A 16,284-nucleotide genomic window follows, 5' to 3' on the forward strand; every position below is an offset into this window, starting at 1 on the left:
CTCTAAAAGTCTATGACCTTTTAAAGAAACATAAAATCTCTTTATTGAGATTTAAAATTTCAAAACAAATTAGACATCATGACTAAACTCAAATTAAAGCCACTATAATATATGGAATATGATTTTCTGTTACGTACAGTTCTCTCCTCTCACCAAAATTCCGATAAAGCTTCTTAGCTAAATGTCAACTCACACTGATTTAGATAAGCTGGAAAGGGGCAAAAAAGAAGAGAAGGGCAAGACGGGAAGGGGAATATTCAGGAAGGGTGAAGAACAGGAAAGCATCACCCATTGAAAGTCTGTGGAGATGAGTCCTAATGTTAACCCAGAGGCAGTGAATCTTCTTCCAAGATGGACAAAACCCGGTCCGCTCTGGTTCCCAACAGCTGTACCCCCTCACCTGCCCTTCCATAGCAGGGATCATCTGATTTGTAGCTATAATTCCTCCTGCCTCAGTTTTCAGGAGCCATTTTAGCCTGGCGCTGTTGTAGGTTCAACAACATAATCAACTCCTTGAGAATACCTCATTCCAATCACAGGCACCCAGCATGTTAGCCAGACTCGTATCAGGAAGCTTCTGCTTTGGTCCCAATGGGTGAACCCCCATTCAATAATCAACATGGTACTTCATTCCAAGAGCCCTGGGCAAACATCTCTGCTCCTGGAAGGCTAAAACTTCAGAATGATCTGAGATTGCCACTTGTATTCCAGACATCGGAGCAACAACATCCCACCTGGATTTCCTGTGGCCACATTTGGTCTAGCCATTGGGATAGAAAGCTCTAACGTTGTCCTAGACAGTTCTTTGCATACTATTTCAGCATACTATTAGCAGTTGTCAGTGACCTATGCTGGTCAGACTGTATCTTTACCTGTAACATGCGTACTCATGGTCTTAGTGCACTCTTATTACGTGCTTGGAAGGGACTTGGTCCAGGTCCCAGCCCTCCCTGTCTTTTCTCTTTCTACTGAGGTCACTACCCATGCTACAGTATGGCCACACCACATACTAGTGTCTGAGTTTTAGTTATTTCTACTGCATAGCAGGAAAGTTAAGCTCTGCACATGAGACTCAGTCAGCACTCTTGTATACAAGGTACCCTGGCAGAAACAGGAAGGGAGAGAGGTTCTCCTGCTTCTCAGAGGTTTAATTGTACCAGACAGGAATTTCTGTACTTCATCCAATTATTTTAACTCTGAATAGTCTCAAGAAGTAGGCATCATCAGTCACATTTTCCACGTGAAGAGATGATGTTCTAAGAGCTCTCAGGGAAAGGTCTGAATAGAGATTCCAGTATTCGAAACCTGTGTTCTCTCCCTGTACAGAAAGAGGTCTTGGTGATAAATGTCCCAGAGGACTTTTTGTCCTTCCTGGCTTGCTTTGAAATTTTCCTTTTATACATTTTGAGAGTATACATGGCATCTATTTACAGGGTCAGTGACTGAACTTGGCTCTTATTAATCTGTCCTCAGTCTCCTCTCCCCAATTTTTTCTACTATAAAAATTCAAATCACACAAATAAAATGTGGGTCTGAACAAACTCTGAGAGGATTTGGGTACAAAGAATTCCTACAACTGCTGTCCTAGTGAGCAAAACACCAATGGATCTTGGATTTTCTGGAAGGAAGTCAATAATGTCCAACCAGACTGAGATACTGTGTATAAGGCCCAGGGCTTGACAATGTGCCCTGTCCCCTCTTCCCTGCTGGGTATATGATGCATGCTGGAGATAGCCTGCAGTGGGCTGTACTCCAGACCTCTCTGGATGCCTGCCTTACAAGAGAAATGTGGACTAGGTATTTGCCAAGTTCACTTTTATGTAATGAACTCTCTTTATCTACCTCTGCTTTTATCTTTAGAAGATTAGTATTTAAGGCTTTAAAAACATCACAAAATATATAGTACAGATTCTATAACCTTTTCCTTGAAGTGAGGGTGGGTTGTTAGATTGATCTTTACATGAATGGAGCTGAAGCAATTTTATAGTCAAGTATAAATAGCTCTATTATAGACACAGAGAAAAGAGCCTGCCACCTGGTATAGCCAGGTACTCAGGTATTTATGAGTCATATTTAGGACAGCAAGAGAAGAGATGGAGCCAATGCATGCAACACAGCACTGGAAGCAGCTCCTCAACCCATAAGGGGATCTGCCTAAAGCAGCAGCCAGCATTTGCCTCTGAGTCTTAACTACAGATGTATAGGATTCACAGTCATGTACTTATTTGCTTCTATTCTTATGGAAAACTTAGTTCCAGTCAGAACTTCTGAAATCAGCAATAAGAAGGGAAAGGTGGGCAGATACAGTCCTGAGAGTCAATGTACACGTGAAAATGGAATCAGTTAATGAGGGTAGGGGTAGGGTCAGGAGAGATGGAGAAAACTATGCAAGGGATTATATTGGTCAGGATGCATTGTCCTCATAAACTGACATGTTGAACTGAAACCCCTTTGTACAACTAAAGATAATGTATTTTTTAAAAAGGAAACAATGGACCAAGAAGCACAGAAGACAATCATACCATAGAAGCCCAAGGAACTACAAAATTTGGATTCTTATCTAATCTTCAGACTTGGACAAAACTAGTTTTCACATGACCACAGTTATTACTGCTATAACCTCTTTTGTCAGTTAGCATTTAAAAATCTATCTCTCCATGTATTGACAAATTGTGCCTGTCTGGTATTTTAGTGATAATAAAATATTCATTTATCCTAACCTATTACAATATATTTAAGCCATCACACAATTGTTTGTAATTTGGGCTGCTTCAATCTCTCTCTCTCTCTCTCTCTCTCTCTCTCTCTCTCTCTCTCTCTCTTTCTCTCTCTCCCTCATATTATTTCCTTAGGTTACATTTCCAAAGTAGACTGAGTCAGAGTGGAAGTTTGGTTCTGTGATCTTTTTGTATAGCATAACACTGTTTACTAGGAGGAAAAATGAAAATCTAATTTGTAATGCCTTCTTAAAAGTCTGAGTGCATGTTTTCACAAAACTCTTCCCACATTAGAATTTATTGTTTTTATTTACTTTATGATGGTATAATAGGTGTGATATAGTAACTCACAGTTATCTTCACTTGAATTTATTTACTTTTCTCTCTCAGATTTGTTTACAGTGAACATTTCTCTTGGTGTGAATTGTCTACTTATATTCTTTGACCATCTGTCCATGGAGGCTTAATTATGTCCTTTCAGATTTTTACAAAACTCCCCCAAAGTTCCTGGATACTAAGTTTTTAGCCATCATGCTTATCTCAACTATTTTCCCAATCTATTTCTTCTCATTCCTCGTTTTTGTTTTGTTGATTTTCTTTATACTCCAAAAGGGTATTTTTTAAAAAAATGTAATTGAACCCATCAAACTTGTCACTGATAATTTCTTCAATTGCTTCAATAGTCAGAAAATTGTCTTTCCTCAACAATTGGGATAAGTATACCATTAAAAAAAATTAGCTCTTTAAACCATCTGGCATTTGTTGTGGTATAGGGATACAGTGACCATATTTTCTGAATCAAAAATTGGAACATGTGATCTGACAAATGCCAGTGTTCTTATGGGTAAAATGGGACAGAATATTTGAAATTGAGACTGTGCTGGAAAATTGAGGACATATGGCTCCCATATGTATGGAGCAAGCTGTTACTTTAAAGGTACAGTGCCAGGCCCTGTGTTTCTCAGCTCCTGTCAGTTCTAAGAAAGAGAGATTTGTAGCCTAAGACCCAGGGGCTCACACGTGGCCTATGCGCAAATGCACTAGATAGAAGAGGCACTAGATAGAAGGTACTAGATAGAAGAGGACATCAGTAGATCACATCCTAGAAGTTAGTTAAGTTTCAAGAAGCCCAGTGTTTGTCCCTGCTCCCTGCCCAGAAGGGATTGCATCAGTGGGCACATTTGCCCTCTGTCCTCTACTAAATTAGGTCAAGAAGTATCCCCAGAAATCTGGGTGCAAGAGGAGGAGAAGCAGTTTGGGCTATTTGTTTCCTGATCCCTTTGTTCTGGGGTCACTATGAACAGAAGACTGTGACTGATTTATCACTTTCTCTACCTCTAGATCTTTGTCTCTTCGGGCCTACGAGTAATAACGTAGTTGCTGAGTATACTAAGCTTACTACTCTTCTGTAACCAAACCCTTTACTAAGCTATATTCAAGTTCTACAGTTTGATGTGCTTTTCTTTCTAGCATGGACCTTGACGAATGTGTCCAAATATCCAAGTCATCTCAGAAAACAAGGATAAATATGATCAGAGTTAGTTTTCCATAGACCTGGGACTAAGTTGGATCTGGACACATAGTGGTTAAGTCTAATTCCTTCTAGAAGTAGAGCCCTCCCTCAGACTACAGCCTACTTGACAACTTGGCCAGCCCCTTCTCTGGAGGACAGGGCACACAGACTCTACCCACGGACTACAGAACTGCTCTGTTCTGGGGAGACCACCACACGTAGAAATCCAGCTGCTCTTGAAATCCGCAATTTCCTTTCCTGGCTGCTTTCTGTTCCCTAGGCCCCAGCTAAGACCCTTGATTCCTCAGGTTCTTCTATGTGGCAATAGCTACAGTGGGCTGAGTGTCATTATACACAGAAATCAGTTCGGTTATCATAAGCACTAGGTGGAAACTTTGTGTGTGTCCTGCTTCTTCACACCTGTCTTTAGCATCTACCCATTACTGTGGGCCCTTTGGACTTGGGCTTATGGTGCTCTTTGAAATGCCTTGTGGTATTTTACCTCTTTAACCTCTGCCCCGGATGCTACTTCTGTACCTTACCATTTAGCCAACACTAAGGTGCCCCCTTTCCTCCAATGTAGAAACCATAAGCAGGAGGGCTCTAGGGAGCTGAAGCCAGGTTCTGTGCTGCAAAACTATGCTGTCAAAGAAACGTGGCAAACAGGAATGAGGCACTGAACAGGATAATGGGTGCCTGGACAACAGGCAAGTGGGTTGTCAAGGCTTCCCAGAAGTCCCAGGATTCCACTGAGACCTCAAAGGTGGGGGAGAGGACACATGCCCAGAAGTAAGGTACAGGTCTGAGAATCAGCAAAGGTCATTACACTAAATCACTGCCAGGTGAGCACATAGGGGAGGGACAACAGAAATGGTACCAAACCTCCTTCCATCCAAACACCTATATGTTCCAGTCTGGCATCCACTAGACTGCATTTCTGAATGCTAGGCCTAGAACATGGAGAACGAGCATTAATAAATGCTTTCCCCCTCTCCACCACCAAAAAATGAACCACCTCAACAGGGTGACTACCAGAAGTCAAGAGTTCCATTTTCTATCTGTGATATCTACATTTACAAGGAGGCTGCTTATCAGAAGTCTAGTTAATACTTTAAAGCACCCCAATATACCTTCGCAAGTTGCCCTGTTGCTTTTGGAAACCCCCTTTATGTCACTTAGGGGCCACAAAAGTCTCCTGCCTTCTATGCTCCTGAAGCTTCAGGAGCAGGCTCTTTCCCCACAAGTGCTCAGACCTGGGCCTAATGCTGGCTCTCTCAGTGGGCCAGTTCTCAGGCTGGGCTGCTGCAGGCTTACCTTGTGCCTGTGCCCATCTAAGCAGCATGGGCTTCTTGTTCTAGGCCTGAGGTTTCTGTCATCCTTAAGGCTGACCCCTCTGCCTCTTCCAAATAAGCTTGAGCTCCAAGAATTGCATTTATTGACCTTTAAAAAAAAAACTGTCTTTTGCTCCATTTCCAATATCTATAATGGGCTCCCTGGATCTATCAACCCAGATCAGAGTTTCAATTTCATCCTATTAGAGCTCAGAACACTGTAGTTGAGTCATTTCCATTTGGTAATGCTTGCTATGCAACTCATATATGTACAGTATTTAACCTTATGACAGCTCTGCTAACTAAGTACTAGGATCTCCATTGGACAATGAGTCTCCAAAGAGTTAAGGAATCTGTCTGCTTCCATGACCCACCTGAGACCCAGAACTTCCTTATTTTCACACATAGCTGCATCCTCGTTTTTCCTAACTTGCTCTCAAGCCTGGCTGCTGGTGTCTTGTCTCCATGTTCTGCCCTGGTCCATGCATCAAGCAAGGGTTTAGAGGTAGGCTGCAAGGAAAGCCCCTTCCCCTCGGAATCTCTAGACTCAAGAGCTTAACAATTGGATAAGCTTAATTCTTCAACTTGCCGGCAGTTCTACCCATGGCAAGCTTCTCCCCACCTCCCTCTAACTTACCTCATGCTATTTTTTGACACTCGACTATTACTATACATGTTTTCAAGTAGGCAGTGAACTGGATAGCAATTCCCTATCTCCGATTTCCTACAGCGCTGTGGAAAATTGTGTTACATTGGGCAGCAGGAGGAAAAAAAAATCATAAAAATGTAGTTGTTTTTAATCTCATCCTGCCTCCCTCAGCAGATTTGGTCAGTCAGTGACCTCTCTCTGAATCATGAAAAGGCTTCAGAACTTGCTCTGATTTATATCTGCAGGAAATACTTCACTCTGCCTTACATTTTTCTCTTAATTACAAAAAAAAAATATTCTCAAACTATAGTTTATTCCTTTCTATACAGAATTTTTTGATATTACCTCAGGAAAAAAATATACACCCTTAATAGTTTTTTGGCTTCGTAAGTGTGGATTAACCAAAATCACCCATTTCAACTAGAGCTTTGAGGCTTTCGGCCAATTAGCCTCCATGTATTCTGGGAGATTGCACTGGGCGGCCCTCGGCTGTCAATTAAGTCATGGGAAAAGGCTCAGGATCACCAGTGATCTCACTTGGAGAGCAATCCTTAAAGAAAAGCATTAAAATAAAAAGTTTTCTACCAGAGAGTTTAGAGGCAAGGGTCCATTTTCATTATTTTTGGCATCTAAACCTTGGCAGATGGTCTAATCTCTCACATCTCTATATTGTGAACTTGATTCCAGAGGAAAAAGAAAGACCACATTTTAGTACAGGTCAAGAAGGCAAAGTTTATAACTTCATCCCCTCTGTGGCCCAAGGCTGGGCCTCTGTGGATTATGGCCATTATTGCTTTGGTTGCAACCAACAGACCTTTGCCTTTCCTGACTTATTAATTAAGGGAGAATGAAAAAAAAAAATAGTATGGTAGGCAGAATCTGAAAATGGCCCCTTAAGATTTCCTGCTGTAATCCCAGGACTGTGACTACGATGAGACACCATGCCCTGACTCTCTTTGTGATCTGCTAAAAGATTTTGCAGCTGTGATCAGGGTTACTAGTTTGATTCTGAGTTACTCAAAGGAGATTAACCAGGTAAAACCTAACCTAATCACAAGAGCAGAGGTTTCTCCTGTGAGCAGAAGAGCAAGTCAGGGGGTACTGAGCAGAGGTTTCTTCTGTGAGCAGAAGAGCAAGTCAGGAGGTACTGAGTATTTGAGGGCTTTTTCATGCTGAAGGCTGCTTGGCAAGAGGCTGGGGATGGGTTTAAGAGCAGCCCCTGGCCAAGGCCAGCAAACAAACAGGGCCTCAGTCCTGCAACTACAAGGAACTGAACTGTGCCAACAACATGAACGAACTTAGCAGCAGACTCCTTCCCCAGAGACTCCACATAAAAGAGCCAAGCCCAGCCAACACCTGGGCTTCAGTTTCATAAGATCTGGGGCAAGGAGCACAGGTGAGCCCATCTGGACTGCTGGCATGCAGAAGACATAATAAAAGCAGCCAAGTATATAACACAGGGAAGTTGATGGGCACAGAAATCTCAATACAGTCAGGCCCTAGGGGGAAGGAGAGAAAGGGGCAAAACATTCTTTTTATCTCTGGATATACCTTCCTTCCTTCCCTCCTTCCTTGCCTCCCTCCTTCCCTTCATTTCCTCCCTCCTTTCCTTTTCCTTCCTTCCTTCCCTCCCCTTCTTTCTTTGGTGCTGGTCCTGGGGCTTGAACTCAGGGCCTGGGCACTGTCCCTGAACTTTTTTTGCTCAAGGATCATGCTCTACCACTTGAGCCACAGCTCCGCTTCTGGCTTTTTGATAATTAGTTGGAGATAAGCGTTTCACCACATTTCCTGTCTGGGTTGGATTCAAATTGCCTGAGCCACTGCTGCCAGCTTCCATTTCTCTTTTGAGTTTGGCTATCTTCTGATGCTTGCATGTGACCACACAAGGTTGCTGGCCCCATGCCTTGACTGACCTCATAGGGCCAGTAATGACCATTAACCAAGAAAGTCACTGTGCCCTTAGTTCAAATTCCTAAGAAAGAAGCTGGTTGCTGGTGATTCATCCTTCTACCAAATAATAACTGAGCATACACAATGCCAAATTGTTCTAGATACTGGAGACCCAGAGATGAATCAGAGAAAATCCCTCTTATAAGATACTTATTTCTTATAAGGGGAAAGACAATCTAAATTCATATGGCTAGGAAAACCAGAAGTGCTATTTGTAAGTAGGTGTTAACAGGTCTCTGGAGGTAGGGATTGGAAGCATAGGGAGAAGAAATTTAACAGAGATTTGAGAAGGACCCAGGTTATATGAATACCTACCTCTCAAGCAGAAGAAGAATCTTTAAAAAAAAGGAAGCAGAAGGTATGAAGGCTTTGGGGGCAGAAATGTACCTGGAAAGTGTCGGGGTGAGGGGAGAAAGCAGTGAGGGCACACGTTAGAGAAGTGTGGCATGGGGCCACTACAAGAATTGAACAGCTTTAGGGAGCTGACTATAAAGGGGACTGCAGTGCACAGATACAGATTGATTGGTCTTTGGTTAAGAATCTAAACAAGGGGGCTAGGAAAGTGGCTTAGTGGTAGAGTGTTTGCCTAGCATGCATGAAGCCTTGAGTTGGATTCCTCAGTACCACATCAACAGAAAAAGCTGGAAGTGGTGCTATGGCTCATGTGGTAGAGTGCTAGCCTTGAGCAAAAGAAGCTCAGGGACAGTGCCCAGACCCTGAGTTCAAACCCTATAACTAGCAAAAAAAAAAAAAAAAAAAAAAAAAATCTAAACAAGGTCTAAAACACAGCTTCCCAAGCCTGCCCCTATAGCTGGGTCCCTGAGCACTGGCACCATTTTTCCCAGAAAAAGGGATGATGGTGAGTCAGGCTAGACACCTACTCCCAACATAGCTGAAGCCAAGTATGACTAATTCAGTCATGGCTCAATCACCTCCTAAAGTGGAAGCCTTAAGGCTATATCAAAAAAAAGGGTGGGGGGTGTGTGTCTCCAGGCAATAATGGGAGGTCACTGAAAAGGGGAGTGTCTGTCCCAGGGACTCCCTTTTGGAGACAGCTGGGCCTTCTTTCCATCTCTCCTGCCATAAAGTCTTGGGAAGAGTGAGAAAAATAACTAGACAAAGGCTGGTCCTATTTCCCCCATTCCTCCTCTTTTTCCTTGAGAGGATGCATTAGGGTGCATCAGAAACCATGACAGAGACTCCAAGATTCACTGTTCACAAAACCCTCTGGGATCATAACAGGTGTTTTCTTCTGCCACGTCCTCCATCCCATTGCTTTCCTTCCTGAACACTGTCTTGATTATGCATCCTCCTTTTCTTGGGCCATTGCAACATCCAGAGACATGAACTATCTAGGCTCTATCATACCTGTTTTAACCTCATCCTTCCTCTGAAGTGGCTGGGCCAATCCACAAGCCTGAATGCCTCTTCTCTACGTTCTTCACACCCTGGAATCCAAATTTTCCTAGAATCAATGCAGCAACCTTTTTCTGAGCACCAGCTTTGTAGCACTGCATGAGGCAGGGGTGGTGTCAAGCACTGATTCAAACCCTAGTTCTCCCACTGACTAGTTGCCTTAATTTGAGCTAAAAATGAACCTCCCTGAGCTTTACCTATGAGGGGACAATAATACCTATCTTGACAGGGAGTAGGGATAATGTAAGTAAAATCTCTAGCAATGAAACTGGAGCCCAAACAGATGCTGAAGAATGAATAAATGACAAGGCTTGAAGTATAATTAATGTGTGGGTATCAATGGAATAAGGCTGGATGATACTTTGCAGAAGTTCAAGGTGAGAATGAATAGGAAGCAGAGCTCAGGCTGCCAGCTTCCTTTTATATTCATTCTTCATCTTCTCTCCTCTCCCCTATCTTTTGCTCCTCTATCTTGTCATCTCCTAGCAATGAAAGGTCAAGAGAGGATGGAAATGGGGTAGGGGAAATGGAGCATGCTCTTGAGTATGACTGGAAGAATCAACAGTCAGACAGGTTGTGCTGGGTGAGGTCTAGGATATGTCTTTAAGAATGGAAGATGGGCAGCAAGCAGCAGCAGAGCGAGGTTTCACAAGAATCATAGAAGAGTTGGTGAGATGGAAGGTGGTGATCAGGGGGGACATGTGCTCAGAGGTAACAGGGACCCCACTGTGGACCATGAGAGCAAAGTCATTAGTGGCACAGCTAAAAGAGTACAGAGGAAGTAATGGGACAGTGCGGCTGGTGGACAGGCAGCAAAAGGAGGCTGCTGAATTCATGAAGATAGAAAAAGGAGTGTGTGATGGAATTCAAGTGTCAAGCACCAAGAACATTCCTGATAGGGAGGGGAACTTTAAAGGGTATGGGAGAAAGTGGCCCGGAACTGGAAGTGCATATGGAAAAGCAGGGAAGCCTGGGGAGCAATGGTGTCCAGAGTCAAGCCTAGGTTTCTAGAGAGCATGCAAAGAGTGGGTTAAGGGATCCGGGATGGTGGGAAGTTTCTTGGCAGTAAAGCCAGGGCTCTAGAGGGAGGGAAGAGTGGAAGGGATTAATAGAGGCTTGGCAGGAAAGAGGGCAGCTGAACTTAGGGGAATAAGAAGACAGAAATGACAATGTGGCCAGAGCAGGGTACTCATTTCATGCCGGGCCCCACACCGAAGGAGGGAGGCAACCCAGCACCCACTTTGCAGAGACCACGAGCAGCCCATTCCCTGCTCGTGTAACTGGCCTTCACTGCCTCCAGCAGGCTTGCCAGCAGACACTGGTCACCTGATTGTAGTTCGAGCCACAGGCAGAGAGGCAGCAAGTGCCACCGAGAAGGGACAGAGTCAAAAGCCAGCTTGGTCTTGCCTATAGAACATGGAAGGAAACGAAGTCCAAGAAAAATCAAGAGACTTCATAAAGCCTAGTTTATTACTTTCCTCAGAGGATTTAAAAAGGTCTTTATGCCTTCATAATCCTAAGAAGCCCTCTGTAAGGGGAAACCCAGGCCTGTCTCAACATGCTCCTTTCTATGCTAGCCTCTCCTGGGTGCTTGATTCTTTTAGAAGGCTCAGAAAAACATTCTCGGAATCATGAGGGCCTAGTTCTTATAAACCTGGCCCATCCTGCAGCTGCAATAGCAATCTAAGCAAGAGGAATACACTCTTCGGGCTCTGCGATGTCACCCCTTGTCTCTGCTAGAGACTTCGAGGCCACAAATCTGTTCCATGTCAGCATGTGGACCTTGTCCCTGATGCCTTTCTAACCTGGCTGACAAATGACTCATGTGTTATGCTTTCATCACAATTTGAGAGTAGCCTACACACAAGTCTAGGGTACATTCACACGCACAACGGTGTGCTAAGGATGCGCTCAGATCTGAGCTATGGAGGTAAAAGCAAACTAGTTCTCACTGCCTGCCTCCCGTTTTTTTCTTCATTTTTTATCTGTGCCATCAGGCATGTTGGAGAGAGAAGGAGAGGCTTGGTAACAACAGCTTCCCCGTCATTCTTGGTTACTTACATCTGTGGTCAATTTTCTACACTTTATTCCATAAAAGGTAAACGAGGCACGGTACTTGCAACAGGATAATCTAAACAATATGAACCATGTTACTGTTAAAGACCATCTGGTTGATCACGCCCAGGCCCAGACTTTTAACTCCTTGAGGTAAGAAAGATGTCAAACCCAGAGAGGTCCAGGCTCTCTTCTGGTCTCTTACTTTAGAATTCTTTCTTCCCTCAAGTCAGTTAAAACTGCTACCTCAAGCTGGGTGCCAATGGCTCACACTGTAATCTAGCTACTCGGGAGGCTAAGAGCCGAAAATCACAGTTCAAAGCCAGCTTGAGCAGACAAATCCAAGAGATGCTTATCTTCAATTTGTCACCAAAAGGCTGAAGTAGAGGTATGACTCAAGCAGTACAATGCCAGCTTTGAAAAAACAGCTAAGAGATAGTGCTTAGGCCCTGAGTTTAAGCCCCTATACTAGCAGGAAAAAACAAACAAGCAAACAAACGGGGTGGAGGGGACCCACCCCCAAAACAAACAAACAAAAAACCCTACTTCCTCTAAGGACTCTAATATTCTCTGACTTTAGGCTGGCTCTTAGTGAAGATCTGCAAGCATTGTGAATGAGCAACTTGTGAAATGTTTTTACCAAATGCCTCTTCTCTTCTTTCTCTTTAAAAGGAAGCATTAAAAGCTTAAGGAAAAAAAAAAAAAAAGCACTGTGCCCAACCCAAACTAAAATACTCAAGTGCTAGGGTTGTTTCCTTCATTTCTGCTTTTCCTACTTCAAGCCAAGGGATCATTTACATAATTTTAATTTCCAAAAGCAACTAGCACCAGTGAAGAAACAGTGAAGCCCATGCTTTACTTTTATTTGGGCTTACACATTTTCTGGCCATCTGTTAGCCAAGAAAGTTGCAAAGTCAAATAAGAGATGAGAGAATTGTAAGTCAGATGGTGTTTTTCATCTTTTGGGTGGGGAACTAATGATAAGAGATTCCGGGAAAGTTTTAGAAGAGTAAGGTCATTCCAAAAATGGAACCCGGCCTTTCTTCTGAGGTACAGCCTTCCCACCTGTGGAAGGAATTTAGCATTTGACCTAGAGGTTCAAGTGTATTTTCTTCAAGTTGTTCATTAAGCAGTCTAGCTCGCCCCAGCTCCCTCTACAGGTATTACAACCATCAGCAGAGTTCAATTTAATACATCTTTTAATTTGTTCAATCATGGTCCATCAAAGGCGCCTCCTTCCTGTATCTCAGCCACAACAGAGCCACAACACCAGCCATGGCTGGGAACGGGATTTCAGAAAGCAAGTGTAGAAAACAAGCTCACATCAAAAGGCCATTCCTGGTTCCATAAGGCTGTGTAAAGATCAACAGTGCTACTAGCACTACTGTGACTTCTCCCTGAAAGACATTCTAGAGGGCTGGGAAGGTGGCTCAGTGGTAGAGCGCTTGCTTTGCATGCCTGAGGCCCTGGGTTCGATTCCTCAGCACCACATAAGCAAAAAGAAAAAAGCCGAAGTGGCCTGGTGGCACAAGTGGTAGAGTGCTAGCCTTGAGCTGAAGAGCTGAGGGACAGCGCCCAGGCCCAGAGTTCAGGCCCCACAACCGGACCTCTCCCCCTCTCCCCCCGCCCCAAAGACATTCTAGAAAAAACAAGAAAGCCAAGATAATCAAATGTGAGACTAGTTGGCATGATACATGATAGAATGTGGCTCTTCATTTGTCAAACTACTTTAAATTCTACAAGCCCAGATGACTGGTTACTTTTGTGTTTGCTTTGGTTGACTTGCCAAACATACTTCCACATCCTTCCTTTGGCCCCTACTCATGCAAGTTACCTTTTCTCAATGCGCAAGACTACAGAGCTGAAGGAGTTAATGTTACCAGCAGGGCCCTTGGGAGACAAAGCTTTAGCTCCCATGATCATAAATCTCCTTCAGAGCAAGTTGGACTGGATTCTACTATAACTCCCCAAATTCAGCATTCATCTTCAGTTAGATAAAATGACATTCACATCCATTTAGACCATCTTCATTTCCAAGCTCATTTATCTCATGAAATGACAACTAGAAAACATTCCTGTCCTAAACATGCACATTATTTTTTTAAAAAAAGGGTTAATGAACAAGTTAAATAATTTAACTAATAGGCCTTCTGTGGAATTTACTAATAATTACTTAAACATCTGTGAACAATATTGGTAAAGAGTCACGCAAGCAAAAAAATAAGAAAAATAACATGATTTAATCATTACTCAACTATGGTTGTCATTTCACAATGCAAAGCAAAGTAGAAGAATTTTATGTTAATCAAAAGAACAATTTCGCTTATGATTCTATGTTTGGATATTGATCATGATATGGCCCCTTTCCAAAGACCTCTGTGGTTGGAGCAAAGGGCCCTATCTCATGTCATTTTGGTCAGGAGACCCCAATATAAACAATTATCCCCATCAAGGCTGTGGCCAAAGCAGGGAAAGCTGGGAATTTCCAGCAACTGCTGGGTCAGATCTTGAATGATTGTTTAGAGTTGGAAACAGAAAATAAGAAAAAGTCCCTGTGATAGGCAAGTGCAGCATAATATCTTGGTGCTGATGACAACAAAGGGAGTGACAAGAGTCAGAGGAGTCAATGGAGAGAGCAATGGCGGTGAAAGCAGCGCAGCTCCAGAGACATATTTACACAGTCATGAGTCCCAGATGGGCAAGGTTGAGCTTCTGGATGTCCCCATGGACAGTAAGACCTTAGCGTGGTACAGGCAGGCCTGCTAGGGCTGGTGAGAGCACACAGGTAACTGTTTAAAGGACCTGGGATATAGAGATGCAGCAGTGCCCACCTGGGTTGAGAACTGGAAATAAGGAACAGGAATGCGCCTTACTAAATTCTCCTCTACTAAAGAGAAGATGGGCCACACAGCCTTGAAATGGGCCTGTGCCTTCTGGTGTGGTCTGGAGATGAGGACTGAGCACACAGGTTGCCAAATGGTTCTATGACAGGGAGATGTGAGCAGAGGACAGTTAGTATATGTAACCACAGCAGGCACTGGTCAGTCTGATGGCAGAGCAGGATCTGAAGGTACCGTCCTAGTCTGATTGTGGCAAGGCACTGGAGCAAGGCTCTGTCAGGATATTGAAGGATCAGCTATTTACCGACCAGGGCAAAAATAACCTGCTGTGAGTCAGTCCTGGAGCAGGGTAGACAGGTTACTCCCCTCCAGTTGTCACTTTTCCACATCTTTGGATAGAGATATTGCTTAAGAAGGGGAAATAAAGCTGAGGGAGGATCCAGGAAGAGCTTGTTTTGGTCAAATTTCTCAATCAACATTTACTTTGCTGATAAACGTGTGCTCATTTGCCAGTAGGAAACGTGCCTCTTTGTTCTTGAGGCACGGTTGAGGGCAGAAAAGGCAGCTAGCTTCTCCAACCTGTCTGGCAGGGTTAGATTTCTTTGGGGGGGGGGAAGGTTTGGGAGGACGCTTTTGAAGAATGCTTTAGGGGAACTAGACAGCTGCCTTCATCATCAGTCCAGAGTCACCCCTATTAGAACATATAGCATTGTTCTTTCCTTCTTTTTCTAGAAAGAAAAGCAGATGGAAAATAAGTGTAAACTATAGAGTATACCAGTATAGAAGGACATTAAATTTCATGAGTAGATGCGCAATGAGAGTAGCTTCAGAACTTGCTCTCATAGGCTCAGATTTAGGAACGCGGGGTTAAGAACCCTCTCTCTCACAGCCCCAGCCCCCTCCCCACATGATCAGATTTAGGAAGTGGTGAGCCTTTGGATGGACAGGCAGCAGGAAGAAATAACTATATGTAAGTTTGGAAGGGCAAGGTGAGAAAAGGTCCCCAGCTCTTAACCTTAATAGGAGATTTCCACTCTCACTGGGAAGGAGGGAACTGGCTGTATGGGAGCCAGCTCATACCACTTCTCAAATACTAAATGTTCAGGAGTTCAGTACAGGTTTTTTGCTTGTTGTTTGGTTTGCTTGACTTGCCAAACATACTTCCACCATCAGCTTTAAAATATACCCATGATTACAACTTAAAATATTAACTTGAAAATAACTAATAAAGTAGTCTTCCCCTTATCCTTGGAGGAACTGCTTACATTCTCAGACCTCTAGTGTATGCCCACTAACCACAGTTAGCAGTTATAGGCGATAGAACAAGGTGATATTTACTGTGCCAGTCACAATCTGGTAACTAAGTGCCCACTGGGTGACTAGTGCCTACAGCATGGATACAGAGGATAGAGGAATAAGTCAACACAGGATGGCATGAAATGTCAACACACTTCAGACCAGTGTGAGCCGTTATTTCTGAAATTTTTCACTCTATATTTTCAGTGAGTAACTGGAGCTGTGGAAAGTGACTACTGAATACTTGAAAAAGTAATAAATACTCAAAACTTATTACCCATCATCACCTGGATTCTTGAGATCACTTCTGTTACTTTGTCAAAACATGCCTCTTCTCAGTTATACAACTGGAGAAACCCCAAAATTGGTATAGTGATGATACCTACACCCTAAATTTGGCAAATGCTGCAAATGAGGGCTCGCTTTCTGGCTTTGTTGGTCACCTGGACTGACCATGGTGGAAGAAATGTCAAAGTAAATTAAACTAAAAGGTGAGTCGTGTCTGCAGTCACTACAT

The 16,284-nt window shown here is 43.4% G+C and overlaps 1 protein-coding gene and 1 long non-coding RNA gene across 3 annotated transcripts in view; one reads left to right on the top strand and one right to left on the bottom strand.

The window, feature by feature from the left end:
• The window catches only part of LOC138811636 (uncharacterized), a 189,083-nt gene extending 186,494 nt beyond the window's left edge, over window positions 1-2,589 (top strand). For both annotated transcript variants that reach the window (XR_011367461.1, XR_011367462.1), the window contains exon 5: window positions 2,486-2,589. This is a non-coding gene — a long non-coding RNA (uncharacterized lncRNA). The remainder of the gene's footprint in view (window positions 1-2,485) is intronic.
• The window catches only part of LOC138811635 (alpha-parvin), a 145,924-nt gene that overhangs the window by 72,736 nt on the left and 56,904 nt on the right, over window positions 1-16,284 (bottom strand). The window lies entirely within an intron of this gene.

This window comes from Dipodomys merriami, unplaced genomic scaffold (genome assembly GCF_024711535.1).
Source record: "Dipodomys merriami isolate MVZ:Mamm:240054 unplaced genomic scaffold, mDipMer1.0.p SCAF_542, whole genome shotgun sequence".
In the NCBI taxonomy this organism is placed as follows: Eukaryota; Metazoa; Chordata; class Mammalia; order Rodentia; family Heteromyidae; genus Dipodomys; species Dipodomys merriami.